At 39.6% G+C, this 19,014-nt stretch overlaps 1 protein-coding gene across 3 annotated transcripts in view; it reads right to left on the reverse strand.

Moving 5' to 3' along the window:
- grm3 (glutamate receptor, metabotropic 3) overlaps positions 1 to 14,844 on the reverse strand; it is a 39,387-nt gene extending 24,543 nt beyond the window's left edge. Inside the window, exons 1-3 of one of the 3 annotated variants that reach the window (XM_056387704.1) lie at positions 14,688 to 14,844; positions 10,175 to 10,243; positions 4,003 to 4,062 (exon numbers count right to left, since the gene is read on the reverse strand). The gene's annotated coding sequence lies outside the window, so the exon portion shown is untranslated. Of the gene's footprint in view, positions 1 to 4,002; positions 4,063 to 10,174; positions 10,283 to 14,687 lie in introns of all 3 variants that reach the window. The other 2 variants (XM_056387705.1, XM_056387706.1) reach the window with 2 other exon arrangements.
- Positions 14,845 to 19,014: the final 4,170 nt, after the last annotated feature.

Genomic DNA, 19,014 nt, shown 5'->3' on the forward strand with positions numbered 1-19,014 from the left:
AAATCTTGGAGAAAAGCAAATGCGATATCATCATTGCCACATTTTAAGTACAACATTTAAGTTTAACAAACTTTATTGATTTTCATTATGTAAAGCTTGTGTTTGAATGATTAAATGAACTGGCTCCTCAGCCTTGCGAGAGACTCCAGAGCTGCAGCAGATCCACCAGAACAGCTTTAAGTGGCAACTGTAAAATTTCATTCTGCAAAACAGCTTTTGCTCAGACAGCTTTGTCTGTCAAAGGAGCAAAGTCCTGGAATTCGCTTCCTGATCACTTCAAATTCATTGCAAACGTCACAACTTTCAAGAGAGCTACCAAATCCTGGTTGATTCAGCAACAAACCTGAACTCATGTCTAATTTTTTTTGTACCTTTGTTACTACTAAATGTTTCTTTTATTTTATTTTGGTGTGTTCACTTTACCTAATTTTTACCTCACTATTATAGTTTACTGTAGCTAGGTTAACACTAATTCTGTATTTTATTGAATCTTACTGCTGTACTCACTTTACCTCTTATTTTTAACAAAAACCCTTCATAAACACTATTATACTTGCATCAGATAGCTGTTCAGTTTTAATTGTATGTATATTGTATCTGTCCATATCAAACAAACCATAAAGAAATAAATTATACCTAATTTCCACCCTGTATTAACATGCAGTCTGTATCTGGATATCTGGATAATGACATTATCATCATGGGCCTTTTCATTTACAGCTGGTTTTAATAAAGCGTTGCCACTATCTTGATTGTGCTTCTTCAAAATGTGGCCAAACTGTCCAGATTGAACTTCCACCTGGCTGACATCCAATTACAATGATCTCTAGTGGTCTCTCTTGGTCTATAATGGTGCATTATACACCATGCTTTAAAGCGCATTTCTTTTCTTATTTCTGATTCAAATGAGATATCCAGATGTATATGTATGTTTGGTGGAATGGCATATTAAAGTCAGTCTATCCCAGCCCTTGCTGCATTGCTGTTTTGACCTTTCTTTTCTCACAACTTCCACAACTTTTTTTTATCATCTGTAAGAGATAATATATAACCTATTCCAACTCTAGTTTCCGTTTCTTTATGTGTTTATATCTTTTAAACTGTCTAGCTAATGCAAACTCTGTAAAAGCCCTAAGTAGGAAATAGCTTTCTTCTTATAAATTCTCTCATGTCTCCCTTGCACTTTCTTCAGTCCTCCGGAGAGATAAGACAGAAGCTGGAGGTTGACGTTTTGACTATGAAGATCAATCTAGACCAAGGATCTGGCTTGTAGTGAAATTTCTGTTGATTGCTGGCATCTCCGGCCTAAACCCTGGCTTGTGTGTGTGGAAGAGAGAGAGAGAGAGAGAGAGAGAGAGTGTGTATGTGTGTGTGTGCGTGCGTGCCTCCCATCTTTGGTGGGCAGGTAGGAGGATGAAAGCTTCTCTTAGATGCAGGCAGCTCAGATTTTTCTGCAGGCGGCTGCCATACCTTTACCACTCTGCTCTGTAATACGACACACACGTACAGACAAACACGCACACCCAGACAAACACCCACACGCACACACACACTTAGACAGACATACACGATCAAGCTCCACACACATGCACAAACGTACACCTCTGCTTCTCTGAGGGGTTGACCTAAAAGCAGAGTATTTCTATGTCTTAGCTCCTCTCTCTCTCAACCAAAAGAGATCTGAATCAGGAGAATCAGGATATACGATAAATGCATGATAAATTATTATTATTGGAAGAACTGGAGTACCAACACACCCTATGAACCACAAGTAAAATTTGCACGACGTTCCCTAATATAGTCCTTTAAAGTCACTCTTGTCCCCCTTCAGTTTACTTCAAGAAGTGGTTCGCTGTAAAACTCCCACAGGAGACTACCTGACATTCATTTGATGGACATATAATTTAACTTAATGTCTGTTTTTGGGGAAGTACGTTGATGGTGTCTATGAAAGCTTTATATCTATTCCCTAAGCTGTCACACATGCTCAATATGTGTGTGTCCCTAGTATGTGTGTTTATGCTTGGAAAGAAGAAAAAAAAGTAGATCCCTTTTAAATGATTTCCAGTCTTCCACTGAAATAGCTGGAGGACCTGGAAATGAACTCTTTAAACAAACTTACATCATTATTAGAGGCCACTTTGAAAATAACACAAAGGGGAACTTTGTAATGAGCTCACTTTTGAGGACAGCACTACAACAAGGTTGGAGATGTGTCTGTGCGTGTGTGTGTGTGTGCATTTGTGTACGAGCACATACTCATGGATGTGTGTGGTGTGGAATATAAAACTGTATATTTACGGAGCAGAGACTCTAACAACAGTTTTGCTGAATGCCTTACTTTGACAGTATGCTTTAATGCAATTGGCAGCTCTTGAAGTCAATTTCCCAGAAATGTGCCAAATAATATCTCCCAGCATTTCTACACTGTTCTCATGGTGTCCACTGAAAATGAATGTTTGCTTCATTATAACCTCTTGGAAAGTGCCCAAACCCAGCTTCCTGTCTCAAGAGCAACTGTGCAAGCAAAGCACACACTGTGAAACAGAAAACATTTCACTTTTTGTCCCTTCTTGCTTTATTACTAAAAATATTGCCAAGGACAGGACATTGTTCTTGGGTTAAGAACATTCTGCACACATTTTAAAGCTCATAGTATTTATGCATGTTGGGGCCTCATTATTATAAAGCAAGTAAACTACTGTTGATTCTCCAAAGCATGCCACAGCTTACATCGGCCTGATGAATGCATTTTTCTCTCCTTTCAGGGAGCCACCAGCTACAGATCATGTCAGTTCATGGTATATGGAAATCAGCATGCAGAGACTTTCTGTCCGTCAAGGTAACATTATCATCGCCTGGAATTTCAGTCTGAAGCATTAAAATAGGTGAGAAGCTCTAGCATCCAAGATTTGAGATTAAGCTTACAAACACCATCACATTCACGAGCTCTGCAGTCACGAAATCAAACCCAGACAACCATAGACACTGTAAAAGGATAATGTGAAATTCAAAAATCCTTTTGCATTTAAAGGTGTCAGTTTGCCAACCGCAGTGGTGAATAGCTTTTTATTTGTGCTGCGTGGTGCCTATGGTCTACTTACTGAATATCATGCTGTGGCCAGTATTTGCTTGATCATCGATATCATCGTTCTTCAATGATCTCATTTATAAATGAAAACATTTCCACTCAGTGTAGTGAAATGTACCCCAAAATATTGTCTGTATAGTCTGCTGTATATGTGATAAAAAAGTCTCTGCTGACAGCTATGGCAAATCTGAAATACCCATACTGTAGTGTGAAATGAACTTGAGGGAGTAAACGCTGTATGTCATTTTTAAATCATGCAAATGCAGTTTAGTCCTTTAAAGAAATACTTCAATTTTTAGGAAGTATGTTTCTTTGCTTTTTTGCTGAGAGTTAGATGAAAGAATTGATACCACTCCCATATCTATCTGTTAGATATGAAGCTGAAGCCAGCATCCAGTTAGCTTAGCTTATCACAAAGACTGGAAACAGGTGGAAACAGCAGCTTGGCTCTGTCAGTAATAGAAATTAGGCTACTAGCAACCTATAATTGAAGCATTATATCTTGTTAGTTTAATCCAAACAAACACCAACATGTAAAAAGGACAGGTTGTGGGGGGTATGTGCCAGACTCTTTCTTGGCCCTGTGCAGTGACCTCAGTGACTTCTTTGAGTCCAAACCAGACCACAGGAAGTCACTGCTTCAGGCCATGAAACATTCCAGCACGTAACCCCTCCTTTGGTTACCTTTGGACAGAGCCAAGCTAGCTGTTGTTTACCAATCTTTATTGTATATTAAGCTAAGTTAACCAGCTGCTAGAGAGTGGTATCAATCTGCTCTAACTTTTGACATTGAAATCAAAATGTCAAAGTATTCCCTTGTTTATCCTTCCTGAAATTTCAGTAATAAAGAACATTACATTTACATACAGTATATATTTAATTATCACACGTGTATGAAATAAATGTCTTACCTGAATAAAGAAGGATGGGAGCAGATGGCAGCTGGCACATGGCAACATCACTACAGACACCTATTAAAGAGAAATGGGGGACATAGTGTACATGAGGTGAGTAAACAAGAGCCAGAAAACAACCTGACTGTCAATAGAAGAAGAGGAGAGAGGATCAGATAGAGGAGGAGGCTGACTACTGACCTGTCTCCCTGGGAGCTATGATGCAGTGTAACATCTGACAGACAACCCCATTTCACCTCTGACCCTGCGCAACTCTGAAGTCAGTGAGTAGGCTGCACACGCACCACCACACTCCTCTTTTTGCTTCTCGTGTTTCATCCTCTGTTTCCTCCATGGCATCACCCCTGCATCCTTTTCCTTTGCCCCTCCTCTCTCTCTCTCCCACCCTCTCCTTACTGGTCCCCCACTCTCCCCATTTATTTCCACCTCCCTTACACCCTCCACAACCCTCGCTCTTCTCCTAACAGGCAGGGCTGCTGTGGATGACACGTATCCAGCTGAGAGCAGCCATGCAGGGTCGATGGACCGCACTACACTGAGAGGAGAGATAGCCCCACAACACAGCCCTGTGTGTGTGTGTGTGTGTGTGTGTTTCTGTGTTTTCTCTCATCTGTGTGTGTGTTCATGTGGGCGCTTGTTTATCTGTCTATTGTGCACCTCACAGAAGCACAGCTGCATCAGTGATGTGACTCTCACAGCATGGGGAGACACTGTATGTGCATGTGTGTGTGTTCTTTCATATTTTTTGTTGTTGTTATATAGCAAAAGAGAGATGGGAGGTGGGCTGTCAGAAGCTTTGCTTTTACAGAATAACAGACCCCTTACACATGCACGCTGTCAGAGGTTTATAAGTTAATTCAACCAATTGCTTTGTGTGTTCCTCTCACTTTTCCCCCTCTATTCTGCAGATTAAGGCCAAATAAGAACAGTGCAACTGGGAATGTGAACTGAAGGCACATGAATTGTGAAAGACGGCATTCAAAATGTGTGAAAAATGTACTTCTCTTCTGACCCCCACATAACAATTATATGCATGTGCATGTGCATGTGTACGTGGGTGTATGTGTGTTTAGACATAGCGTCACAGACTTCTGACAGTCTAACGGGTGCAATGGGCTCTGACCATTAATTATTTACGAGGTGCGTTTTAGGCAGGAAAGACTGATGATCCATAAATAGGACAGAAAGATATCAAAAAACACAACTGCCAAACAACCAGCAAGACATGATGCACATCCCTCTGTCCTTTTAAAGCAAACATATCATATAACAATAAAAAAAAGAACTGTAGATTCTGTCCATTCATTGAAAGCAGAAAAAAATTACTGGGATTTAAATTTGATTAGATAATGTCGGAGCAACCATGCAACCAATCAAATGAAAACTTCTGATGATGGTGTATTTGTGTCAGGTGACGATGGCAAACTTGGGTTAAACCCCAGTCTATCACCTTTTACCAATCATAATCAATAATTGGCTCCTTTGATCTCAGATGACTATTGATGTTGCGTTCACACAGTCAGATAGAAAACGGCCTGTTCCTGTATTGATTAATCACTCCATTCTGTGACCTGTGTTAAGTTCAAAGGTTAAAGGCCGCATCATGTTAGAAACATAGAAATGGATTTCCTGGACCTTAAAGACAGCTGACATTGAAAAGATTAAACTGGACAACCATTGATCTTTACTTAACAAACAGAACTACAGTTCCAGTACAGTATACAGTACATTAGTTAAAGAAGTACATTTATAATAAAAATTGGATTAACCCATACAAGTAGTGGTGAGCCTCAGGGCCACACAGTCTAAACTGTGCTCTCATGTGCAGTGGGTACTCCAAAGGGATTCTCCACTAAAAGAGCTTTTAACCTTTGAGTACCACACAAAGTCTACAGTGAAGTGCTCAGCATTGTGGACTATTTTACACAGTAGATTTTACAGCAGTGAGACCTACAAAAAATGGTTTGGAACACAAGGACTATCAGTTAACTCTGAAACTGCTAAAATTGAAATGAATCAATAATGTTGAAGTTTTTTGGGGGCAGTTTTTTGCCTTTATTGTGATAGAGACAGTGAGAGAGGGACAGGAAAGGTGGGAGAGAGAGAGGGGATGACATGCAGTAAAGGGCCAGGGCTGGATTCAAACCTGAGCCACTGTGGTAAGGACTGAGCCCAAGTACTCGCTCTACCAGGTGAGCCACCGAGACCCCCCATGAATCCTAAATTTAGATAAAATGTTATTTTCATTCATTCATTTAAGTCATTCATCAAGACAAAACGCCAAACAACTGCTGGTTCCAGCCTCTCAAATATGTGGATTTTCTGCTTTTCTCTGTTTTATATCGTTCTAAATTGAATATGTTTGGGTTTAGGACTGTTGGTTCCACAAAACAGGGCTTCAGCTTGGGCACTTAGAAACTGTGATAGATATCTTTTTAAATGTTTTTCGGGGATTTTACAAACCAAAACATAATAATAATTGATTAATTAATCTCCAGCATTATACAAATAACTGTTAGTTGAGGCCGTAGATGTATCAACCATGTCTTCCCATTGAGTTTCAAGCAGGTGTCTCTGTCTTCATCTTTACTTTGTGTTTTTTCCTGAGTTTTGGTGGTCCACAACTCATCTGACATGGCCTGATTAAAAACGACTGTTCAGCCTAAAAGCAGACAAGGGTTGGGAAAATGTGTGAAAGCATTCATCAGATCCGCATTTCATCACTGTGGAGGGCGGCGGGCCTGTCAGAAGGAGAATTACCCCTCTGTGGATGGCATCTATCAACTTAACTGTCATGTAATGACCCTGGGAGTCATCGTGGAGCATCAGTCAACCTCGCCATGGCACGAGCGCTGCTGCATCCTACTTAATTCATGTTCACACCCTGCCAGTCTGTCTTCACTGCAGTCGATACATGAGTTGTACAGAGCGTCACAATGGACAGGTGGAGAGTAATGGAGAGTATTGACCACAGTATAACTCAGAAGAATAAATATAATTGGTTTGGACAGAGACACAAGACTTTTAGGTAGAAATAATGTTGGTTGGTTTTAGTCGTTTCAGGTTAGGTGGTCATGCGCGGAAAACCAATTACTGCAGTCATCAGAGTTTAAATGATGTACTAACTTTTTGATTTGCTCCCCCACATTAGCCCAGGATTTGTTGGGAGAGTGATTACTCTCAATGAAGCCAAACAGTCTGCACATAGTCTACTGTTGTGGAACTTCATATTAAGAATCGCATTATTTGTTATTTGGTATTTTCAAAAAGGATGTATGTGGTATGCGTGCAATGTGTTTCCTGATCTGTGGCAAAAAAGAAGAACAACAACAAAAACCATGACAACCCTATATTACTGTAGAAGGTTGTCAGTACTAAATTGAAAGTTGACTGAATCAGGCAAAGCCACACTTTAACAGAAGTTATGTTTACTAAACTTTTTAGGAAATTAGCAAGATTGACAGTTGCATAAATGAATTATACCAATGCTTGTGATTATTCGGCATTTAAATAGATTGTGTGATAATTGACTGATAATTGTTTTGCCTGGCTAAAACCCAAGATAGTCTGAAAGTGAGAGATATATAATAATAATAATGATGCTAGTGGTAATTCAAACTTTTTGCAAAATGCTGTATACTCTATGACTTATTAATTATTTCACAGTGACATTCACAGCACACATGCAGCTCTCAAATGTGAGGCAGATGCCCACACAGCAGAGAGCAAGGGAAAACAGTCCAGTTGGATTGAGAGGGTTCAACCTGTGCTGAATATCCAGGGTAGAGAAAGATTGCCAAGGCTATTGTGCCTGTAATGCAACCAGAGAGGGGTTTAAATCACTGGAGAACACTGTGCATTGTGAAATGACTTTTTAAATGCATGGGAACTCTGTCATTTTACGTTGTAAGTATACTTTCTGTTTATGAGTAACACTTGTTTTACTTTTTTCCCTCTTGATTAGGAACATATGTGGTATGCAGCAATGATTTGTTTTTCTTTTGAATGTGAACGTCAACTGCCGGAAGGATTTATTTGTGTTGGATATTATTGTTTGTCATGTAATCCCCTGTGTGATGGGCCATTTCAGTGGTTATGACACAAAAATAAACAAATTCATTCATTAATTCATGCAACAATCATTTAGTATTTCAATTGCAATGGATAAAACAATTTAACATGCGACAGTACTGACCTTTGGCATGTCTGGGATAAGGATGTAGACCCCTACACTGGTATGTGCAATATCCACTGTTTTAGTGATGTGCCTTGGGCCTGAAGCATTGGGTCAAAAATATACCAAATGGGGATGTAACTGAAGACCCTAACCCTCCATTTGGTTGGTTTAATATCACATGTTAATTCACAAAAGTTAAAAAAAGCTCCATCACCGCCAAATAGCATATGAAACACCAGAACTCACCTACATTTGTATTGTTCTTTTCTATTTTGCAACTCCGCCAGATCATTATCACACTGAGCTGACATAATCCTAAATCATTAGCTGTGTCAGCTGTTGCACCACATCAGTTAAAACAGCTGTCATCAGGTATAGAACGGCAAACTTCAAAATTTGAACAGACATTTAAAGAAGTTGTGAATTACCTACTCCCTGTCACTTTTGGGATGGCACTTTGTATTGATAGTAGCCACCACATGACCAATAAACCACCTTTCACTATCTATCCCTCACACACGTTTCTTCCCTCCTCAAGCTCATCATTTATTAAAGAGTCTGATCTTTCTCTGAGACACACCATCACAGCTGTACATCCCACTGCCCTTTCACTGCCTCATCCCCAGAGTGTACATGTATGTGTGTGTGAATGTCTGTGCATGTAGGGAAAGGGGGGGATGTCAGTGAACAGACAGTCGAGTGCTAACACTGTGTGTATACGTGTGTGCTGCTAAGTGTGTGTGTGTGTGTGTGTGTGTGTGCGCGCGGCTCAGTGTGTGTTGTGACTGTTGTTGCTGATGAGAGTTGAGCTGTGGGAAGCAGCAGTGATTTCCAGACTCTTCCCTGTTCGTTCACTAGAGCATAACAGTGTGAGAAACATGTGGAGCAGAGCAACAGTAGTTTTACAAAAACTTGAAAAGCAAAACAGAAGAACTTAGGCATTCATTTGAATCTTGTAGTGCATATAAATCGGAAATATCAGTTATATTTCAGAATTGAGATTAACAGGCTTTAAAACAATTCAATTTCAATTTCGGTTGCATGGCTTGATCAGTGTCTGTACATCTGATTCTGCCAAGGTTAACATGGAGATCTATTGCAGGATAGCTACAACAGACCACAAATACCTGTTGCTGTAAATGAAAATGAGGATTGAAATCCTACCAGCAATCTTACATGTAAATAACAATATCAATCATTTTTCATGCCTTGGTGAAAATATTGTAACCCTTAACTGTGTCACTGAGTTACTTACACGTAATGGGGATGTTCCTTAGCTCTAAGTTCATTCCCCCTATGTTTGGTTCAAATGGCTGGTTAAAAGGTTCAAATGTTCAATTTAATCATCCATCCAATCATCCAACACTGATTCGGCCACATTTTTAAATATGTGAATATGTGAAATCCTGGAATTGCCCCTGCACTAATGACCAAAACACAGGAAATAAATACCAACACAAGAAATACATAAATAAAAACATCACAAAACTATATTCCAAAATGAAAAAGGCTACATAAATGTTCCCACAAACTTGTCTGGTTAGGAATAGCAACAGTACCTTTTCTGTCTAAACTCTTTGACTCTTTCTCGCTTTTTTCTTCGAAGTCTCGACTACGGCAAAGTACTTAAGTCACTGTTTTTAAGAATATGTCACTCTAAATGTTTTCACATTTGCTGTTTTACATCGTACTAAGTATTCCTGGGAAACATCTGAATATAACTTTATAGAGATGCTAACTTTTTTAACTGAAAACAGGACTTAAAAGAAAAACGATTGGTTAAAATCAAAGCAGCAGAGGCAAAGATATGCTCATCTTGGATCCACAATTTGGTAGGTGAGTTTTCATGCAATTTTTATTTTTCATAACCATTTTTTTTTTGGTTTTGAGCAAGTTATCATTATTATTATTACATATTTTGAGGAATATATCTGTTTATTATAATCGGTTCAGTTGTTGTTTGTGAGAAGTAATTGTTTTGGAGTTACCTACCTGTTTTATTAGTGTGTTAGACTCCTCTTGACTCTACTGAGATTAGATCCCATGTTTCCGTCCCCTGGTCTGCAGCGTTGGTGAACACATGAAACCAGAAAGAATAGACTGAAAAAGGGAAATTCATTATTTATTTTTATGCTCTATGCGGCGTGACCATTCTAAGCATATTAATGTGATTAATACTTTGCATGTATTATAAAAGATGGTTTACAAAGAGTTAAATCAGTCAAGTTACTTTAAAATGAATTCAGCACCATGGACAGCAACATTAAGAAGCTCTTAAACACCGTCCTTGGGAACGTTTGTAGAGCGTCAGAAGTATTTCTATATAGAAACACTGTTAGTAAAATAGGGCACAGATGAACCAGTGGAAACTCAGTGTCAGTGTCGAAAGTTATCAGAAAATGGATAAAATGTTCTTGCAAAACATTTAAAATGCTCCACAGATTTTAAATATATAATGTTACAAATAATTTATTATTAATAAACAATACAGTAACAAATTACAGTGATAAATTATTCTTAATTAATTATGTGCACATTGTGGACTAAGGACTTATGAATATTCATGTATTCAGCAGTATATTTAGACACATTCTGTTGAATGTGTGTTATACAAAAGTACAGATTAAAGCCAGTTGGTGTGAAGAGTGTAAAAAATGTATACTTTGGCAACTCCAGTGGCAGACAGCACTGCCCAGCAGCACCAGCATCACTGGGCTGAAGGCAGCACACAGATTACACCAGGTTTGATAGAGACCTGTTCTATCAGAACAATTTGATGATTTGATTTGATGAAAGATGTAGATCCTACACATAGAGGCTTTATGGTAAGTACAAGCTCTGATGTCATTTTCAATGGAGGATGTTTATATTGCAAATTTCATTATATTCAATATATTGAATTCTATGTGCTTTACATTAAAAAGGCTTAAACAATGTTTGAATGTATTACCGTACAATACTACTTCAATACACTTTGTAGAATCAACAATGCAAAATTAGAACTTAAATTACGCTTCCGCAAGTAACAACATTATCACACTTTTTAAAACATATTAAGCAAACTATCAAAAAGTAGTATGTAGATTCAAGCACTATACTGTACTTCAGAAAATATACCACAGTACAGCTTATGTCTGGTACATCTACTGTCAATCTAGTTTTTATAAATGCACTTACAGCATATTAATGACTACCAAACTATAACTTTACATCACAGTACATGAAAGGACATAAGAAGTACTATAAATGCATTATAACACATTTCTAAGGCAATTCATATACTAAAAATATACTTCAGCAGATCACTGAATGACCATGCCACTGACTCACAGGAGGTACAATATGCTCTGTGTATATCATCAACAAAGCCTTGATGAAGAAGTCTATGCTCTACCTGTAACACGTCCCAGGATAGACTCTCCTCAGATCAGAATGTGAAAACTAAAGCTCTACCTGTGGCCACATCCAAAAAAAAAAGAAAGATGCAAAATAGACAGAACCTCTTCTCATACCACTCATCTACTATTAACTACCCTGAACAAAATCTTTTGAAATATGAAACAGTCCCCCCCTGTAAGCATGAAAGGTTTCTGTAAAAGGTTCGTGGGTTTGTCCTTCACGGAGCATGGTGCCTGAGGTAGACTGGAGTTTGTGTTGGTTAAGATCATTTCCAATAGCGACAAAATGTCCACAGAACTTCAGAAACCACTCTTGCAGCATAATCCACTTTTTTTTTTCTTGCTCTCTATCCTTACTCTCAGTACTTACTGTATGTGGTTGAACACACTTTAATCTTAGTCCTTATGCATAATCCTTTCACTGTTACGAGCAGGTGTGTTTGCACATGTTAGAGTGCCTCAGAGGGCAAATGGATGGAGAGCAGAGAAGTGGATTATGCTGCAAGTGTGACGTCAGAAATTTCTATGGATATTTTGATTCGTTTTTTTACCCTTTGAAAACTGGTCTGTATTGGATTTAACTGCAACTGACTGAATTCTAGTTGACCATAGCCACCACTGTGCTTCATCTATGATAAAACAACAAACTTTTTACAACTACTTTTCAGGCTAATAGTGGCTGAGTATTTGATATTCAAAAGACAGATTTTGTATGACATTTTTTTCCGGAGAGCTGCCTTTCACAGAAACACATGGCATTAACACAGAAATGTTTTTTTTCATTTTTTTTATTGCATTACCCCAGGCCTGACTGTATTTCTTCCTTCCAAATCTTTAATTCTATGACGGGGATTTGAATTTAGGCTATATGAAATGAATAAGACATTGAAGTATCAGGAAAACCAGATTCTACAATCAGCATTGCTTGTACACCCAGATGTGTCACAGCACACACATATCCACACGTAACTCCTCTGCCAATTCACATATCTTTCAAAACCAGAGGGCATCACTGTTGCTTTTTTGATGCACTGTGCTAGTACACTGCTAACGAGGAGGTTCTGTGCTGCATGCAGTCCAGAGAGTGTGGTGCTGTGTGGAAGCTACAAGGCACACACATGCACACAAAGATGCACAAACACAAGCTCATGTAAGCACATTTACCAGCAAGAAAATGCTGAAACCCAAGGCCAAATCCATTCACTGACGGACAATTGTCCCCTGACTCGCACAAAGATGCACATTCTCCAAACACACGTGCACCCTCACAAACACAAACACACCTATATGGAGAAGCATGTATGCATGTCTATAAGATTTAACAAGGCCACCGAATGCCCACCCACACTTGCGACCCCCTTCTACACCATGTTTGACCCTCCACTGCACACCAACACACACACACACACACACACACACACACAGACACTGTCTGATGTACAAACTGTACACACTGTAAGTGTGAACGCACACGTATGAAATTACTCTAATTATGCAACAAGTTAGACACACACAAGCAATCTGCATACACACACCAACATGTTGCGTTGTGTCAGTAAAAGACACAGGCAAACCTATGTAATATAGAAAGATTTCAAAATTGAAACACACAGACACACATGTGCATGTATAAATATATGCTGACCCCACCCCTAAAAAAATTGTGCAAATTCTGCATTATTCAGTGCTTTCACTCCTTACTGCCACATGACATTATTATTATTATTATTATTATTATTATTATTATTATTATTATCATTATTATTATTATTATTATTATTGTTATTATTATTATTATTATTGTTATTATTACTTGCATGTCTGCTATGGGACCAGCATTTCATATATCTAGCAGCACAAGCACTGCCCACCCCTCCTCTGAGTAAATGTTTGTTCTTTCACTCCTCTCTAATAGAGCACATAAAGAATAAGAGTTCATTTAAAATTCTCATTATTCTTACTGTAGCAATCCAATCTTCTGATGTTGATATCGCAATTCCAATACCGTTGTAGACATAGTAAGTAATAATCACAGAGGGAAATAGCTCCATGATTTTATAAGATCATGTACGATATAATTCTAGTTCCACTTTTCAGTGCCAGTACATCAATCCAATAAAACAGGAACGTGATCTTATCCCTGTCTGCTGCTTGTCATTTCGGCAAAGTTTCACCTTTTAATTTAGGAAAAGAGAAACAAGCGCCATTAACAACAAGTCGAAGTTATTTATTGGCTTAGAACTGTGTAGAAAAACTAAGGTCACTCTGTGCTCACTGTTGACTGTTATACAGACACACCTGCTCTGCAGGAATACAGCAAGAGCCTCGATTCTTCCCTTGTCTCCAGAAAGCATCATGTTATTTTGACTTGGAGTGCAAGGTAAAATCATTTTGGGGAGGAACTACATGTGGGTTATATGCAGAAATATGTTCATCTATTAACTAAGTTCAAGTTCTCTCACACCTTTAAGCTCGACTGTCAGTGAAAAAGATAAAACTGCAGGGACATCAGTCAGACGAACATCTGATGTGAATGTAGACATTTTTATTCCTGCTGTACCTTCAGTACAGGTCCACGCGCCACTGGTGACGAGTGGTTGTTTAGAGGCGAACGGAAAGTCATTCTACTGATAAACAGTGACCAGATCCGGTGATCAGATCCACCTGTATGCCTGTTTCCAGAGACGCACTACCCACCCATCTTTTCCCCAGGAAGCTTAAAGCCTTGGTGCGGTCTGCCTGAGCCCAAATAACTTCTCCACGCAGCGTAATATACGCAGCTGCAGATACTCTTTGTTTCACCTTCTGTATCTTTATCATGCATCTGCTGCAGAGATTAGCTACCAGGGCTTTTTTTTGTCTTTATCACAAACCGCGATCTGTAGGAGCATTAAAATGAACACACAGGAACCAGGTTTATGCAGCACAACTGGGTGTTTAAATCCTGCGCAAAGTTCAAAGCAAATTGCTCAGCACCGTAGGATTGGCTGACGCGCGCTCGAACGGTCCCGGACTGACAATTTTTCACTGCACTCTGTCGCCTAACCCGTAATCTAAGACTGCAACACATTTACCCACTAGTAAGGAACATGTTATATTTGACCTACCTTGACGACTTGGATCCTTCAAAGGTTGCGCACAAATCTTAAGCTGCTGGAAGTTTGACTTAGTCTACTCCTGATCCCTCGGAGGAGTCGCACTGAGAGAGAGGATGGGCGCCACTGCTCTGCCCGCCAGCTTCGTTTGTGTGTGTGTGTGTGTGTGTGTGTGTGTGTGTGTGTGTTGTGTGTGTGTGTGTGTGGTGTGTGTGTGTGTGTAAGTAAGTGTGTGAGTGCGCGTGCACGTGACAGAGAGCAAGAGAGAGAGAGAGAGGGAGAGGGAGAGAGATGGAGAGGGAAACAACAGACGTGGAGAGCTGTAGCCCCTTGCCAAAGGATGCTTCAGTCTCCTAGCAACAACAATCGATCTGGCAAGGAGACATTTTTATTGGATAAAAAGAAAACTTAGCCATTCACCCCCCTTAGCACATGTTTACCACTCAGAATAACAACTCCAGCTTTACTGAGTGAAGAGAGAGAGAGTGAGAAAGAGAAGGAAGAGAGAGAGAGAGAGAGAGAGAGGGAGAGAGAGAGAGATGCTCCCAGATTAATGTTTTACATGTGTGTTAGAGGTGCAGGATGATGTACACAATTCATTTACATCTGTCTGTCCTAGTGAACTGACTCAAAACATATATGGAGAAGCAGAGAGATTCACATTGCGTAATTTTTTCTTTTATTCCATGCAAGCTCCATCAATGTTTCAACACAGGATTAGACTCTATAATGACAGTGGCAAAGAAAAACTGGGAGAGGAGCACTAAACATGCTGTCCATGCCTCATCTTGTTCAGGCGTATTTGAAAAATCTGGCATTGACTGCACGGTTCAGCGGCTGATATGTAGCACATAAAGGCCTAAAGACCTTCACAGCTGTGACTAGAAGTCTGCATCTAAAGTCTTTATCATACATCACAAACATGATGCATGATATATGGCAACCACACACACACACACACACACACACACACACACACCACACACACACACACACACACACACACATGCTGTATTTTCTACAAGTTAGGTGTCTCTCTATCTGTCTCCCCCTATTCTTCCATCATGAGGGCAAAAACAGTGGCACTCAGTGGTGCATGTGTGTTTGTGTAGGGGTGCATGTACACACACATATGTGCATCTGTAGTTGTTTGTATGATTATGCACATGGAGTCATTAGAATGCAAGTATGCAAGTGTGCAGCTCCTATTGAACAGAAAATCCTCTTCACGCATGATTGAGTCACAGTGCGTCCTCCCTCTCTCTCTCTCTAATCAACACAAATTCACACACAAATACACTGCAACACACATGCACGTGTGCACACACACAAACACACACACACACAAACACACGCACAGAGGCACTCAGTCTAGAGGCCTGATTTCTGTATTGTAAAGTTAGTCAAGTGCATAGAGATACACTGTCAGAGGGCTTGCTTAAAGCAGTTTTTGATTGCAGTTACAGGCCACAGCACGTTGTTTGGCTGTTTTATATGCAGATGTATGATGACAGGACGGTGAAGTTTCTGACTCATATATTTTCCATGTATGTTTGTGTGTGACACCATATGGCATGAGAAAACTGTCTCTGAGGATAAGCTTCGGATGGGTAGAGATTGATTAGTTGACTGAAGATGTAGGGCTAAGAGCATCCACTTCACACCTCTGTGACACACATGCATGCACGGGCATGAGGTGGTAAGTGAACACACACACTCACACAGAAACACACACACATAGACACACACACACCAGTGCCCAGTGTCAGTCACAGCTTTCCCGGACTTCATCCCTCATCCCTGCCGCTCGAGCTGGGAGATGCTGGCTGCTCTAATAAAGGCCTCATTGTCTGCATGGCATGCATATATGCAGAAAGCCCAGAAAGCCAGCTTTGTCCCATAAGGGTCCCTCAGCGAGAGAGCTTTGTGCTCGGCCTTTCCCCATAGACCAACAGCCGAAAAGCAGAAAGAAAGAAAGAAAGAACGAAAGAAAGAAAGAAAGAAAGAAAGGTAAAAATGACTGAGGTTGAGAAATAGATGCCAGTGTGATAGATGGTAAATTGGACCAGCTGAAGCTCACTATATGAAAACATCTACAGGCCTTTGTGTGTGTTTGTGTGTGTGTGTTTGTGTATATATATGTGTGTGTGTGTTTGTTTGAAAAACTTGAGTGCAGGAATTCAACGTTTTGCCTCATCATGCTGAACTGCTCCAGCTAATGCAGCAGGAAGTGGGTCCACTGGGATTATGTTTCCTTCTTCTTTGATTCCACACAGATTGTTTGTGTCCCCGCTCTAATAGAATTATCCATGCTTCATTTCCCATGGTCTTCTGTCCTGTCTTGGCCTTGTGATGGATGGAGCTTCACACAGAGGAGTGAGTGTGCTTAGAAGTGTGCCCAGTGTTGGTCAGACAACGGGGCTAGTTACAACCACAAGCTTCCATTTGCTTTGGTCAGTGTGGTCACTTGTGATGTGGCCAAGTGGACAAAGGGGCTTCTAATAATGTGCAGTTTTGAGCCGTCGTGACAATAATACTATTTTATAATAATAATACAATTTTAGGTCATTTCTATTTGACACAAGTTGAATTCTTGAAGTTGTCTTAAGACAAATGTCAAGAATTCAAGCGTGTGTGTTTGTGTCATAGACCAGATTTAGGGTCACATAAAACAACATACTTCATGCAGGATGGCTTTGTCTAACAAGGGACAAAATTCCTAATTTTGTTTCACTGCAGTTGCATTAAGCACAAGATAAAGTTGTTTTTATTAAGTAAGGTGAAGGGTTCTTCAGATACATTTCAATGGGCACACACCAGATGGGAGAGTTGAACACTCAGGGGACCATCTTAACCAAGCGCTGAATTTCCCTTCTACAATGGATTTAGATCTACTTAATACATATCTGAAAAATATAATATAGTGAACGCCTGTTTTCAGAGAGTCGGACCACACTGCACCAAATCCACTGGCTGCATAAAGTATTAAGTTATTGCTGTACCGTTCCTACACAAATAGACAGTGTGACTAGTTAGTTCAATAGAAACCATGTCATTAATAACCCTGGTATTTTTTCACTGTAAAACGATCATCTATAATCTCTTATGAAATTAAAATGATTTTAACAAATAGCTAAAATAGAGCATCCATAGACTGGACAGTGTATGAGAATAGCAGAGACGTCATCGTGGTTTGATGCTCTACAAAAGTCGGCCAGTGTAGCTGGCAATTGAAAACAATGACTATATTTGGAAATTAAGTGTGATGCATATCAAATTTGCCCCAAATGTGTTTAATATGCCTAAGTAAAAGCATGTGAGTGTGTGTTTGCGTGTTTGTGTGTGTGAATATCATATGGCTGGTAATGCTGTTTTGGGCTGTTTATAGGTCCTAACGGGGGGTTGGTCTCTAATTATCTTGGTTACAGAGGCATGGCCAACAGACTGCGGGCCATATACACTTCACAGGACACGCACTGACCTGTCTCATGTTCGTCTGCTTGCCAATACAACACACACATACACACGCATACACAAAAAAACTTATACGAGGTTACTGGGCAGTGACTCATCTCACACACCCTCTGTTCAGAGTGTTTATTTTATGTCATATAAGATCAGTGGGACAAATTATTGTTTTGGACACTTTTCAGACACTAGTTTTTTGTAACATGTTTTAGGGCTCAATTACTTTTGTTTATAACAAAAAAATCACATGAACAAACAATGAAAAAACACACGCAATGTCTATAAAGAAAGTGTTGCACAAACATTCTGTAATTTCTTTGACACAAATTTATGAGCTAACTTGCATTTCCCCAGTTTTTATCTTCACTCATGAGAAGTGTTTTCTGAGATTTCCTTGCACAAGTATCTCACCTACTGTGTTACTTCTGAAACAACAACCTTTGGATGTGTGGGGCCAAAAAAAAAAAAAAAAATGTGGATGAAAATTACTGTATAGTGTTGACTTTATTTTTTGGAAATCAGAAAAAAAATGTATCAAATTTTGCTTAACGCATGCAAATGCAGAAACACTCCAGGTGTGTTTGAATGTATATGCACATGTGCACACACACAAACAGGCTGTGTGCAGTATCTGATTTGGCCTCTCCTCTGAGCTTTCTCACCATGACCACAATTCATTAGTAATTGACCGCAGCAGCCTCACTCATTAAACATTAACAGGCTACTGGTGAATAATTGATTAATGATATGAGGCGATCTGCAGCAGCATTCTGACAATAAGAGCGCATAGATGAGAGGAAGGAGAGGCCGAATCAATGCAACGCGAAGCAGAGGCCCTGACACATGACACACACACACACACACACACACA

This window comes from Seriola aureovittata, chromosome 10, assembly GCF_021018895.1.
Source record: "Seriola aureovittata isolate HTS-2021-v1 ecotype China chromosome 10, ASM2101889v1, whole genome shotgun sequence".
Classification (NCBI taxonomy): Eukaryota; Metazoa; Chordata; class Actinopteri; order Carangiformes; family Carangidae; genus Seriola; species Seriola aureovittata.